Here is a 14,559-nt window from a genome sequence, read left to right on the forward strand (position 1 = left end):
AGTAAATGGGTTATAACCTCCCCTGCGGTAACAAGTTATATACACAATCATTAATTGATACTGGTAATCATAAATGATGATGATGATTATTTTGGTTAACTATTAGTGCCTCAAAAAATTATCCAATATTATCGAGAAAAAAATGTTTTTGTCCATCAACAGGTACAAAAAAATTATCAAAGTATTGGATTTTCCGATCACAAAGTGATTTAGAGTGGAGGTTTTGAACTTCCAACAAACTATGGATCTTACCCGGGAGGGAGGGGACATAAGACTGTGGGTATAATCTTCTTAGGATTTTTCCATTCCCAGCTCCCGTCTAAAAAAAATGACCATGGCCGAAGCGCTCGGCCCTCTAGCCTGCCTAGCCGCGGGCGCACGTCCCCGTTGCCATCCAACACAACCTAACTTAACCTAAAAGGATAACGCCAGACTTTGACTTATACTGGTCTGTTTCCTTTGTTTAAAAACTTTTGATTGGTTAGGTCAAACTAGTAACGCCCAAACCTTCCAACGAATTATCTTAATTGGGGAGGTACTAGATTTATCTTCCATTGTCTTATCTATTAAGTTCTTTAGATATTACACTTTTAAGAGGCATTTACTTGGGTACTTTGTATCAATACTAGTGGGTTCACCCCTAGCCTCTTAGGGGCTTTGCCTCAAGAGGTTTGATCAATCTAATTTTTCGTTTTTTAGATTTAAAAAGAAAAAGTATAAATTTTTTTTTGGGGGGGGAAAGGAATTTTTGTTGGGGGGGGAGGTGTCTCACCCCCAAAGAAAATAGCTTAAAACCATCAGGGGACTAGTAGGTATATTCCATGAAGAGTAGAGCTCTATCGGTTAAGTGATTACTGAGATCTTAAGCTTCAGACGGACAGATGCACAGACAGACAGACAGACAGACGGACAGACGGACTGACGGACACGGACAGACGGACATCGCTCTACTTTGTATGAATACCTCTTATGTTAATGATTTAATCATCATTATTATAGCACAATCATTATATCATTAACACCAGGGTGGAGGGAACATTGAACTTTAAATTACACTGGCCTCCAAAGTTTTATAATTACGTTGGGTCAAAAACTTTGGGTACTTTTATTGAATTTTAGTTGGTTGGTTCCAAACTATTCATACAATTGATTTAATATTATTATACAACAGGGGTAATTTAGTTTTTCATCAATGGGAATGTATATCAATTTATCAACCTTTGTCTTATCCCTGTAGATCCCTGCAGTAACAACACTGCTGGGTTGGTTATTTAATACCTATATTTGCAACAACTTTTACTACATAGAAACTCCCAATTTTTAACAACAACAAAATCCCTGCCACTCTCGGAGAGCCTCGAACCCACAACATACGGATAAGGAAACCAACATTCTATAAATGAGCTATATTGGAGACCAATTATCAGTTGTGAAAATAGACAATGTATACAAAAACTTATTTCTTATAGTATACTTTAAAATTTCATATTCTTCTATGTCTGTCATCATAGCTCAGGGGTAGAGATGAGGTTCCATTTAGAGGGTTTTCAGTTCAAAACTACCCAAACACCAAATTTAATTTTCACTGTCTGAGATAATAAGTAATACAAAATTTTAAAATATTTTTAATCATTTACATTATACATTATACAGTCACTTAAAATATTAAAATATTTTTTTAAATTTGTTTTTGGTGAGACTCGATCTTGCATCCATTAAACCAAATATCAGTGGTAAAACAAATTATTTTCTCACCAAACCTCCAAATCTCTACAGGGGTATGCATGTTTTGTAGATTTATTGTTTTAGTCTTACTGTAAATGCCAAAATATATAAGATTGAAAAATATATTTTTTCAGTGGTGTGTCTTGAACCACCATCCTTGACATCTGAAATCTGATGCCTTAACCAAAAGAGCCAATTTAGCATGAGACATATGTCAGTGTTCAACAGTCTTATTTTAAATGCCAAAGTATATAATATTGAAAATAATATTGTTTCAGTGGTGTGTCTTGAACCACCATCCTTGACATCTGAAACCTGTTGTCTTAACCAAAAGAGCTAATTTAGCATGAGACATATGTGAGTTTTCAACAGTCTTATTTTAAATGCCAAAGTATATAATATTGAAAATTATATTGTTTCAGTGGTGTGTCTTGAACCACCATTCTTGACATCTGAAACCTGTTGCCTTAACCAAAAAGGCTAATTTAGCATGACACATATGTTTGTGTTTAACAGTCTTATTCTAAATGCCAAAGTATATAATATTGAAAATAATATTGTTTCAGTGGTGTGTCTTGAACCACCATCCTTGACATCTGAAACCTGTTGCCTTAACCAAAAGAGCTAATTTAGCCTGACACATATGTTTGTGTTCAACAGTCTTATTTTAAATGCCAAAGTATATAATATTGAAAATAATATTGTTTCAGTGGTGTGTCTTGAACCACCATCCTTGACATCTGAAACCTGTTGCCTTAACCAAAAGAGATAATTTAGCATGAGACATATGTGAGTGATCAACAGTGTTATTTTAAATGCCAAAGTATATAATATTGAAAATTATATTGTTTCAGTGGTGTGTCTTGAACCACCATCCTTGACATCTGAAACCTGTTGCCTTAACCAAAAGAGCTAATTTAGCATGAGACATATGTAGATGTTCAACAGTCTTATTTTAAATGCCAAAATATATAATATTGAAAATTATACTGTTTCAGTGGTGTGTCTTGAACCACCATCCTTGACATCTGAAACCTGTTGTCTTAACCAAAAGAGCTAATTTAGCATGAGACATATGTGAGTGTTCAACAGTCTTATTTTAAATGCCGAAGTATATAATATTGAAAATATATTGTTTCAGTGGGGTGTCTTTAACCACCCTCCTTGCAGGGAGTAAGGGAGGGGACAATGGGCAATTAATTCAATATAAGAGTTATCAAAGAAAGGGCATGAAATCCAGTTCAATCCAATAAATTTGTAGGAAATTATAAAGGGATTGTTAATTGAATAATAGATTTCCATAGCGTCATGTAAAGTGAAATCACAACTTGTTTTTGATGAAATATATTGAGGTTTTTTGGTGTGATTTTTATATTAAAAGATTATTGGACCGGGCCAGCTGCTAGCAAGAATATGACTGCCCCTTTTTATTCTGTTTATTTCCCTTGCCCCTTGCCCCCACCTCCCTTCTCCTTTCTCCCCGTCTGCTACATTCCAAACTAACACAACGAGTGTTTATTTCCCTTCCCCCCACTTCCCTTTTCCCTTCTCCCCGTCTGCAATATTCAAAACATACATAACGAATAGCTGCATTCTATGGGCAAGTCCCCAAACTCAGTCAGAAACTGCTTAATTCTTGCACATTCCCTTTAAGCCAGTCCCCAAAGTCTGAGACTCCTAAAAATTGAATATTCGATCCATTGTCCCCTCCCTTACTCCCTGCCCTCCTTGACATCTGAAATCTGACGCCTTAAGCAAAAGAGCTATTTCATCATGAGAAATATGTATGTTTTTAACAGTATTATTTTAAATGTCAAAGTATAAGACATAAATATATGTTTTATAGTCTTGATTTAAATGCCAAAGTATATAACCTTGAAAAAAATATTGTATAGCCATGGGTCTCGAAACACTCTCCTTGACATCTGAAGAACCTACCTCTGTTTATGTTACAACATGTTGTGATGAACACAACATGTTTTCAAAAACATATTTGATGTTGTCTTTTTTTTTAAATCTAAAGAGAGAGTGAAATAAAGTGTATGAATTAAAATTTCAGTTTATAAAGGTTAGTAAATTAAATTTTAAATTTGTTATTAAATCATGCCAATACATCATAAAGATTCTAAGAAATGTAAAACCAATTTGGGCAGGTATTTTCCAAAAAAAATTTCTTATCTTAAAATTTTTTTTCTATATTTTCTATTTATAGGGTGACAACAAAATTGTTCTATAAGATCATAATAGGTAACTAGCCAATAGCGAGATAGTTATATCGAGCCAACTCTAGTTAAGAAATAAATGAATATAGAAAGAAATTACAAAGTAAATAAAAAATTATGGCAATTAACAGAAGCGTGCACGGATATTTGTCAGAGGGGGGGGGGGGGGGAGGGATTGTAATCCCCAGAAGGGTGCAAAAAAAACACCAGGTAGTCCTTACAAATATCTTCCTTTTTGAGGGTTACGACACCCCTCGCATGCACGCCCATACCAATGAACCTTTAAATAAAACACTCACAAGATAAAAAATAAATCAACAATAAAGAAAATTTTAAAAACAAATTACTTTACTTCGGCTTATTGAACCGAGCATTTGCAAAATAGATTAAAATTGCATCCATTATAAAATGTCTAAAGTATCTCTAAGTTTATTTTATGTTTTACTTATTGATCTACTAGTAATTTGTATGATGATTGAATCTGGAAAGAAATTCTGTCACCTATAAAGAATTGAGTTGTATGTCCCCAACGATCTAGAAACGGCTAGACCTGTCGTTTCTTGATTTTTTTCAGGAGAGTTTAGTAGAAAAATACCTTCATATTGAGAGAAGAAGATAAAATACAGTGTGTTTTTTTATGAGAACTTTTTTGAAAGCAATTTTACCCCACTTATAGTTATCAGAATTTAATGATTAATGGCTTATATTCTTCGTTTTTTTTAATGCAATTAATAGAACACCAAAAAAATATTTCAGTTTTCATTAAAAAAGTACAGTAAAATATAAAATTAAAAACTTAGGTGTCAACATCTAAAAATGGTTTTAGCGCATTTTTCTTATGCCTAAATCTTCTAAGAAAAAAACTAGATTTTCTGTAGTCGACTTTGGGGGGCCAGTACTCCCTCCCTGGTTGAGATATGACCTTTAAACTTTGATATGTTCTAGTACATGTCCCTAATAGTATCTGTATACATTTTAGCTCTATATCTAAACTTTGAAGTGTTTTGCAGCCATTCTTGCAAAAGGTTGAATATTTGAGCATAAGAAAAATGCGCTAAAACCATTTTTAGATGTTGACACCTAAGTTTTGAATTTTAGATTTTACTGTACTTTTTAAATAAAAACTGAAATATTTTTTTGCTGTTCTATTAATTGCATTAAAAAACGAAGAAAATAAGCCATTAATCATTAAGTGTGGTAAAATTGCTTTCAAAAAAGTTCTCATAAAAAAAAACACACTGTAGATTGAGTTACGTTATCAAAATTTGATCTAGCTACATTATCAAACATTTTTGGGGGGATGGGTAATTTTTCTAAATGCGATTTCTCTTGGGAGTGCGATTCTTTGCTACACCACAAAAAGACAGACACTCAAATAGAAAGGATATCCTGTTACTTTAATATAAGGATTATACCAAAAACCTCTCTGTCTACTTTTGAATTATTCAATTTTTAATCAAAATTAAAAGGAAAATATTTAAGTATTTATTGTAGTACATTTGCTGTCTTGGAAACAAAAGATATTTCTTCATTTCAGGGAGGGAAAGGACTCTTGCACAAAAATAAATTTTCTTTCTACAAATATTTACTAACCACCCATGTCAACATTTTATTTAGTTATAGTCAGCAGAAGTATGTACTTAAATTAGACTAGCTATTTCCCGATATTACGTAGTAATGCACACTTTTTATTAACACAGTACAGGCGACAAAAAATAGGATGTCAGTCTTAACCACTTTTTAAAAAGCCCTGTAAAGACCTTTAGAATTACATACTGGTATAATTTTTAACAGTTGGTCTACAATTAATTAACAAAAGATTAAGTAAAGAAAATTATATTTTCTTATGTCAGTCTTTTACTTAATGCCATGTAATCGACAAAAAACATGGAAATTTAAACTTAAGGGGAAAATTAATTTATCGTCCATTGTATTATCACTGTATTTTCTGACGTTATATATAAAGAAATAATTTTTCAATGCATTTTGCAACTCTCATCAACAGGGAAACGGTCAGACATTCAGACATTAATAGAAGCGAGGCTACTCTATAATTTATTTTATCTTTACGTCAGTCCATGACGCTATGGAGAAATGTGATTTTTTTTTCGGCTCCATAAATATTTGCTATCATTTTACATATATCACTCTTTATCTTTTTTTCATGACCTCTGAACATATACTCTTTAATTCAGTCTGTCTGTTTGTCCATCCATGATGTTTTGTGCTTTAATGCTTAAGGATGTTATCATCAAATTTTAATCGTTTGTTGCTGATGAAACCTTTTATATGTAATTTTATTGGGACATTTTTATATGAATTTAATCAAAGATAATATGTCACAAGTCAAACAAATATTGCGCCCTTTCTTTGTACTGATTTGAAATTGATGGGACGATTCTTACATGGCTTGATTTATATAAAATTTGTCCCCTGCATTCTTGGCATCTCTACTGTTCTACTCTTTGACTTTTACATTTAATTAAATGAGAAAGAAAGTTGAAAGACTGCACAGCCGCTTAAACAGCCGCTTAATCAAACTGTTATATTTTTTTATTCTAGCGGAATAGATATGATAATTAATTGGATGTTACATCAGATTTTCGTGTACTCTGAAACTAGCAGTGGACTAAAATAACGATACCCCTTCTCCTCACTTCCTACTTGAACGAACTTACCAATAAAGTTTTTAATGTTAGCAACCTAAATTGATGACAATTTTTCCTCTGTCATAATATCCACATATATTCTTTATCCATTACTAGTGTTTACGAACTTAGAGAATTGTAGGGGGAAAAAGAGTAAGTGGTATGATCACATCATCTTAAATATTTCTTTTTAAAAAACCTAAAAATCAAATAGACATACGGACTTTCTCGTACTGATTACATTTATAGTTGCTACGCTTTCAGGAAACATCATGCAAGTTTGAAATCGATGGGATGATTCTAACATGCCTAAATAAACGAAAAACGCTATTCATTCCGGACGGACGGAGTTCGGACCTAACCTAATTATAGAAAAGCTTCGCTTTTAAAAAAGTAGACATACTGACCTGCTGTTAATAGTTATAGAGTTGCTACGCTTTAAAAAATTACTCAACTGTTACATGGGAATCATCATGCAAAGTTTGAAATCGATGGGACGATTCTAACATGCCCTAAGTTAATTTTTCACAAATTATAGATAAATAACACAAATAAAAAATAATAGTAGCTTCGCCCCTGGTCTCTAGGTTTATGTGCCTAAAAAAATTGGGAGGAAAGAAAATAGCCTAAAACCACAAATGGACCAGTAGGTATATTAACTAAGGAGTAGAACCCAATCGGTTCATCGAATACTGAGATCTTAAGTTCAGACAGACAGAGAGAGAGAGACAGACAGACAGACATCATTCTACTTTGTATTATAGATATGAATGTTTCTATTCTTGAGTGGAAGATACAAGTCGGTACTTCTTGAAATACAATTCCTTTGGACTATTACAAAGGCAAATTTATGTAACTTTTCACTTTATCTTTTACAGAAATAAAGTGATAGGGTGGTTGAGCCTGAGGGCGGTGTTTTCAAGACAGCGTAAAGTGGGACCAAAAAAATGACGTCATACGATAAAATAACCAATGAGAGGCCAGTATAAATTTTACCATTGGTCAATTACAGTGTATACTGGCCTCTCATTGGTCAACTTTATTGTATGACGTCATATTTTCGGTGCCACTTTACGCTGTCTCGGAGTTTTTTTGTTTATTACTTTAGGTCAGGTTATGATATGTTATATTGGGAACTCGATAATGAAGGGTTGAGACATCGCAGGTGTAGGTCCGCAGGGTTAGGGTCACCCACAGAGGTTAGGCATAGGAAAAAACTACCCTCCTCACTTATTTCCAATTTTTAAAAAAAAATCTAAATGTTAATAACTCAATCATTGGCACCCCAAAAATTTTTTGAACAATACCCCCCCCAAAAAAAAATTACCCCTACCTTGGGGGTGCCGTAGGCACCCCCAACGATTTTGGGGGGGGTATTTACCCCCCCCCAAACCATTTTGGGGGGGTAATTACCCCCCCCCAAAATAAATGTTCTTTAAAAAAAAATTTTGGGGGGGGTATTTACCCCCCCCCAAATTGAATGTTCTTAAAAAAAAAATTTTACTGAAAATTTTTTTTTGGGGGGGGGATCTATGATGTAATTGTAAAGCACTGAAGATTCCATAAAATAGATACCTAACTAAATTAAATATTTCATTAAATAATGAAAAAGAATTTCTACAGGCGATTTCTTTTGGGAGGATGTCAGGGTGTCTCAAAACTAGTTATAAAACTTACCAGGACCTATAAGACGCTTCACTTTAAAGTATAATCATATTGGTTCATTGGTTAGTGAGTTAATTATTGTATTTTTATGTTCTAAAGAATGAGATACTACTATATATTTGAATAGTAGTGGCGCCCTTAGCATCTAAGAACTCATGTTTTCTAAAGGGTAAAAAGGGAGGAGAAAAATAGCCTAAAACCACTCAAAGGATTGACCTATAATAGTGTGGAACCATCATGGGATCTATGTGAAGCTTTCCTAAAAAGGAGAACTCAGTATTAAAAGTAATGAAATCTGAAGCTATAGTCAAATAAACCTTTGACGTATGAGGGGATGTACGGACAGACCGGAATACGAGTATAGAGTAGCTTCGATACAATTAAATATCAATAATATAACAAAGGTATTTCTAAAAAATACAATATTTATTAAGCAATTAAACTGGTTAGAATAGGCAGATTAATGGGATTATTATTATAGGATATATTTAATATGATATCAATTAAAGGCTTGGATGTCTCGTTTTCTGTAAAGGACAGAAAACCACGTGCATAGGAATATAGGACTAAGACTGTCGACAACCTAGCATATAGGTATACAGTCTACCAAGTGCAAGCTGATGGAGAGATGTTCTCACAAGGCCTGCATAAAATCAACTAGCCCTCAACACAGCAGGATGGAGTATAGTGGCGGTTACAAGTGGAGGTCTGACTCAGCCAGAGAAGTATAGGAATGTGGACAGGGATGGAGATACATAAACTTGGATGGTGAATACCACACTCGCCCCCTTCTGAGGGAATATGAAATATTCCCTCACAGTTGACCTGCACGCCTGCTTCTGCGGGTTGCTGTTGTACTCGCAGGTTCTTCGATTGCGGCCATAGCCCTCTTTACGATATCAACAGGATTGGGTTCTGAGGAAGTAGGATCTTCTGGAGCTGCTGGAAGCTCCGAAGCAACAGCATTCTGGAGGGCCAACACGCCCTCACAGGGAGCCGTGGCCACTGGATCTTCAGAGGCAGCGCCAGCCTGCGGATTAACAGGCAGATCAATTCCAGATGGAAAGAGCTCACTGATTTGAGCATCGAGCTCTGTGTCACTGTTTTCCTCTGCAGGATCCAGGACCTCGGGATTGCCTTCTCTATCGGTGGGCCTGTACTCATCAGAGCACTCAGAACCGCCATAGTGGGAAACCAGCTCAACTCCATCATCATCTGGCCGGGATACGTCCTCAGCGGGAAGGGATGCCTCTATGGTCGCCACATTCTGCCCAGGTACATTCATAATATTACAACGAGTATTAATATATTTAATTACCCTGTCAGAGTTTTGGTCCAACAATCGACTAGTGGCCTCAATAACCATGGTCATTCGTGATTTTAACTCAACGGTCGAGTCCTCAGAGACAGTGCGAATTTTTTCGCGCAAAGTTTTGCGGTTCCGCAGTAATTCTGCGGAAATTTCAATAAGGCGCTTGCCATGTTGTATATATGCTTTCTCAACGAATGAAGCATTGCTAGCAATTTTAGATTCCAGGCTTCTCTGGAAGGGGAGAAGAGCTTCCTCCATTGCTTCTTTTACAGTGGAGGATAGGACTTTTTTCCATTCCTCAGCAGTCACCCAAAAAGCCTTAGGCTCAATTTTGCTTTCTGCTAATGTCTCTTTCTTTTTAGGGGGTAATGGAGGCGGTTGAGTTTCCACCTTAGCCTTCTTGGCTGCTGGGCCGCCGCTGCCTGTTGGTGTTGGCGGACGTTTTTCTACCGCTTTTGGGGCTGATTTTACGGCGACTACCTCCAGTTCAGGTGAGGCACTACGTTTTGGTGGCGATTCCACCCGATTTTTTTGCGGTTCCCCTCCCCTATTTTGTTCCATTAGAGGCCTGGCCCTAGGCCTGGCTTTATCGGGATATTCGTTGGCCTCTAAATTTTTAGCCTGCCGCAATTTTTCTTGCAATTCAAGGAGTTCCTTTGGAACATCTTTTCTCGCGGTGCGGTAGACGTGGATCGATCTTGAGACGCATTGAAGTTCACTGAGGTTTTCAGGGTTGCGTGGCGGTTTTACTCGCGGCTGATACCTGTTCTCGTCAGGTTCATAGTAGGCTTCCTCAGGGCCGCCCTGGGGATAGCCATGATTGCTGTCGTAATAATAGTCCTCTTCATTGTAGAAGGGTGCCTCTTCATATTCTCGACGGTATGAAGAGTGACCGGCCCCATGGGAGTGGTGGAAACCCCTTGAAAAATTCCGCCTGGGATATCCTAAAATAAAAATAATAAACTTAAAATTAAGGGTCATTAATTCCTTATACCGAATAAGGAAATATTTTTACAAAGACGACCTTTAGGGACGACAATCTTATAGGTATATATGTCTGTTTACAGGTCGTCCGTTTTTTGGAGATTAGTTTTCCCCATTATTTGTAAAATCCCGCAATTCGTGTGTTTCACTCGTACCTCCTTCTTTGTACGCGTGAATTTTGGTGCAGGCTAATATATAAATGATAAAAGCGACGCATAATAACGACCCTATTCCTGTAAGGATGGCTGCTACTACAAGCACTATATGATACCAAGTACTAGATAGAAAATCAACCACCTTATGATACGTTTGAATAAACCAGGAGTCAGTTATTTTTACTTCAAAATTATTGGAGTCTGCAGCAAGTTGGCTGAGGTATAATTCCTCGGCACTTTCTGAGAAATTGATTCCCAAGGAATTTTCCTTGGTACAAATGTAAGAAAATTGGATTTTCGGAGCATTTAGTCGGAGTTAAATGGGTGGTGTTAACCAATCTGCGTGAAAATGGTGATATTCCCATAGTCTTATTATTGATTGAAACCGAGAAATGATCCACAAAACAGGGTAAATTTTCTCCCAAAGAAACATTGATTTTAAGACTATCGCACTGTATTACTAAATCCAGTTCACCGAGCGCCCTAACTAGTTTTTTACGATGAGTCTGAATACTACTTTTAGACAGAAAATGGTTCTGTAAACAGCGAGTTTCGGGGACAATTAATTTACTATATTGTTGGTAGGAATAGAAAATCTCTAGTGGTAACATGTCATCCTTTTCCTTAGCGTTTAAAAGTGGGAAATATGGTTTTACAGAGTTTGTGAACCATACCATTAAGTTATCAATATTAGTTTTGTAATAAGATAATTCGGGAATTAGTTTTTCAAAATGTTTTTTATCTTTAAGTTCTAGCGCTAGCGTAATTTGGGGATCGATCACTAGATATTTTTGGGCACCCTGTTCTCCTTCAAATGTAAACAATGAAATATTAAAGATGTCTACCGTTCGCCAAGGAGAAGTGAATTTTTGTGCGTTATCAGATTTATCATCTGAGATAATTCTATCGTAGCCTATTCTAAGATTGTGATCTAAACAATTGTTTCCCACCCAGTGACTGCCCAGGTAACAGCCCGCTTTTGTTTGTAATAATTCAACAGGCTCAGCCTGGACCCCTATTTGTTTTTCCTCAAATGTCCCAGGGATAAAAATGCCGTTAATGGTTACGCCGTTTCCCTCGCAGGCGGGGTCGATGCCGTTAAGGAGGTCGTTGGGGTAAGTAAGCGTCCCGTTTACCAGGAAACGCGTGTATGACATCTGGTGTTCATACACTGAGACTGATTTTCCTTCAAAGTTAAATATTTTAGTTTTGGACATGGTGTAACAGTCTTCATAAGTTACGAGGCTCGGTATCTCCACGAGTGCTGGAGCAGCGAGGTGGATGTGGCTATATCTGCCACAATACCAGTAATGAGTACTGGTTCGGAGGTGGCAACGAATTCCAGGTATAATTTTTCTTTCAACCTTTTGAAGTAGGTGAAATTGTTTTTGTTCAATATTGGTAATATTAAGAAACGCAGCGCATTCAGAGATTTTCAAACGCGGATTTTCGTTTGCTACACATTGAGTCGCATCTATTTGTATTATTTCGGACGCATTTGATTTTGCCAAAATAATAAAAAGCCCCAAGAATCCCAAAATAAATTTACCTCAAGCTCCTGGTGCCTTTGCCAAATGATGCTGCATTTTATTTTTATGCTTCTTGTTTTTCTCTGAAATATGTTAATTAGTTAGTTTTAACATATATTTTTTGTTTATTTTCGTTATTATACATACGTAGATTAAGCTATATACATTTGCCACCTTGGTTTTATATAATTATACATTTTATATACATTTTATTTCTTCCTTTTAATTGGGTTATGCAGTCCGATTTGGACATGTATGCGGTTATCCCCCCCTTGTGACCTAGTTTTTCTTTCTTCTTCTAATATATACTTGGGTACTATGCTTTGTTTGTTAACATTAATAACCTTTTCAGGGCTGGATTGTTTGGGTCTTTGTGCGAAGAAAGAAGCCTCGGACGGGACGGTTTCTTCCAAGAAACTATTTTCGACGTGGATGTTAGGACCGGATGACCGATCTGCGCCAGGGGGTTCTTGGTCTTTGGGCTGTGGCTCAAATGGTGAGTTTTTTTCCATTATATCCCCTCCCCCATCACAATCTACCTCCCCCTGGGGTAAGTCCTGACTAGTTTCAGGGTTTTCTTCTATAAAATCGTCACCATCGTTATCTAGGTAGGTAAAATCGTCATTTTCCATACCTTTATTATCGTTTATTTCGGTTTGCCCGGTATTATCTATGGTCAAGGTTATTTCCTCAGACGGGACAATTTCCTCAATTGGAAAGACGTTAAAGGAAAGTGTTTCCCCCAATAATTCTACTTTAGAATCTATTTTTCGTATTTTATCTCTACTAACAACTTGGTTAGTTTTTATTGGATTTGATCCAAAGGGACTGAGTTCAAAAAGGGCCTCTGAGAATTTTTTTGTTACAATAAAAGGACCCCCATAGAAAGATTGCAATTTTTTACTGACCCCTATCTTGACTAGGTTAAAAAAAGCAAAGCATACGTCGTTAACGAAAAGGGGAGATGAAGCCTTTCTAGATTTATTTTGAAACTCTAAATAGATTTTAGATTTTTTGGAAACCTGTGCAATAATTTCTTCCAAATTTTTTAGGTAGTTTAAGTAAGACCTGCAATCAATGTCTTGCCTTTTCTGCAGGATTGGAGAAAAGAAATCGAGATTGAGAGTTGGTTGTCTGCCGAACATAAGGTAATATGGCGTATACCCCGTTCTTCTAGACGTACTAGAGTTAATTACAAAAGTGGTCAAAGCTAATTTTCTTGCCCAGTCTTTACTTTCGAATCGGTCATCAGATCTTAGACCTGCATAAATGCTTTGATTATGCCTTTCACATGGGTTACTATTAGGGTTTCTTGGGGGAATAAGTTTAGTTTCGATACCTAGTTCATCCATAACTTTTTTGAAAACTTCCCCAGTAAAATTTGTTCCCCTGTCACTCCTCAATGACCGAAATAAGCCGTAGGTGGGTACCACCTGTTCAAGGATGACCTTCACCGTGCTTTCCACGGTGGCGTCCTTGATGGGGTGGGCGATTATGTACCTAGAGAATAGGTCAACTAGGATAAATATGTAGCGGACATGTTGTCCTTGGAAATAGTTAGGGGTTAAAGGACCGATAAGGTCTACTGATACCTGGCCAAAAATCTCGTGACTAATGGCTGAATGGGTGATAGGTTGTTTATGTTTAGGTACCTGTCCTATTTTTCTTAGACAGGTGATACAATTTTTGATGCGTGATTCAACAAACTTATTAATTCCTATAAGGAAGAATCTTTCATTTATCTTGCGTATTGTTTCGTTAACCCCCTTGTGACCTATAATATTATTATGTGCTAATTCAAAAACTTTATTATATAATCCAATGGGTACGACGGGTCTTTCAATGAATGTTCCATTGCTAATAGGTTGTCTAAATATTAGAAGTCCTTCCATAACGTATAAATGTTCTATTAATTTAAAAAGGACCTCTTTCCGGCCGGTTAGTTCAGCTTTTTCAAAACTCGACAACTTCTTTTTTTCGAATATCCACCTACGAATGTCAGATAATACTTGATCTTTTTGTGTTTCAGATTGCCAAACATTGTGCACACCGACTTCCGAAGCCGCATGTAACTCAAAAATCTGGTCTTGGTAGGGGCAATCCTGTTCGTAAGGATCCAAGGTAAATGAGCTAGTACATTTTTCACAATCGGTTTCCTTATGTTCTTTGCATAAAAATTGCCCTCTAGATAGATTGTCGGCATTGCAATGGTCCCTACCCTTCCTATGAATTACTGTAAAGTCAAAACTTTGGATAAAGAAAATCCATCTCAGAGTTACACCATTTATTGTTCCTTTTTGCCATTTTTTGTAATGAACT

The 14,559-nt window shown here is 36.2% G+C and overlaps 1 protein-coding gene and 1 long non-coding RNA gene across 5 annotated transcripts in view; one reads left to right on the forward strand and one right to left on the reverse strand.

The window, feature by feature from the left end:
* The window catches only part of LOC145318738 (uncharacterized), a 372,001-nt gene that overhangs the window by 319,802 nt on the left and 37,640 nt on the right, over nt 1–14,559 (reverse strand). The window lies entirely within an intron of this gene.
* Nucleotides 11,548–14,361, forward strand: LOC145318721 (uncharacterized). The gene is made up of 4 exons (XR_013879479.1): nt 11,548–12,056; nt 12,593–12,736; nt 13,293–13,388; nt 14,270–14,361. It is a non-coding gene; the product is annotated as an uncharacterized LOC145318721 (long non-coding RNA).

This window comes from Acartia tonsa, chromosome 5, assembly GCF_053477335.1.
Source record: "Acartia tonsa isolate MP-2025a chromosome 5, ASM5347733v1, whole genome shotgun sequence".
NCBI classification, from domain to species: Eukaryota; Metazoa; Arthropoda; class Copepoda; order Calanoida; family Acartiidae; genus Acartia; species Acartia tonsa.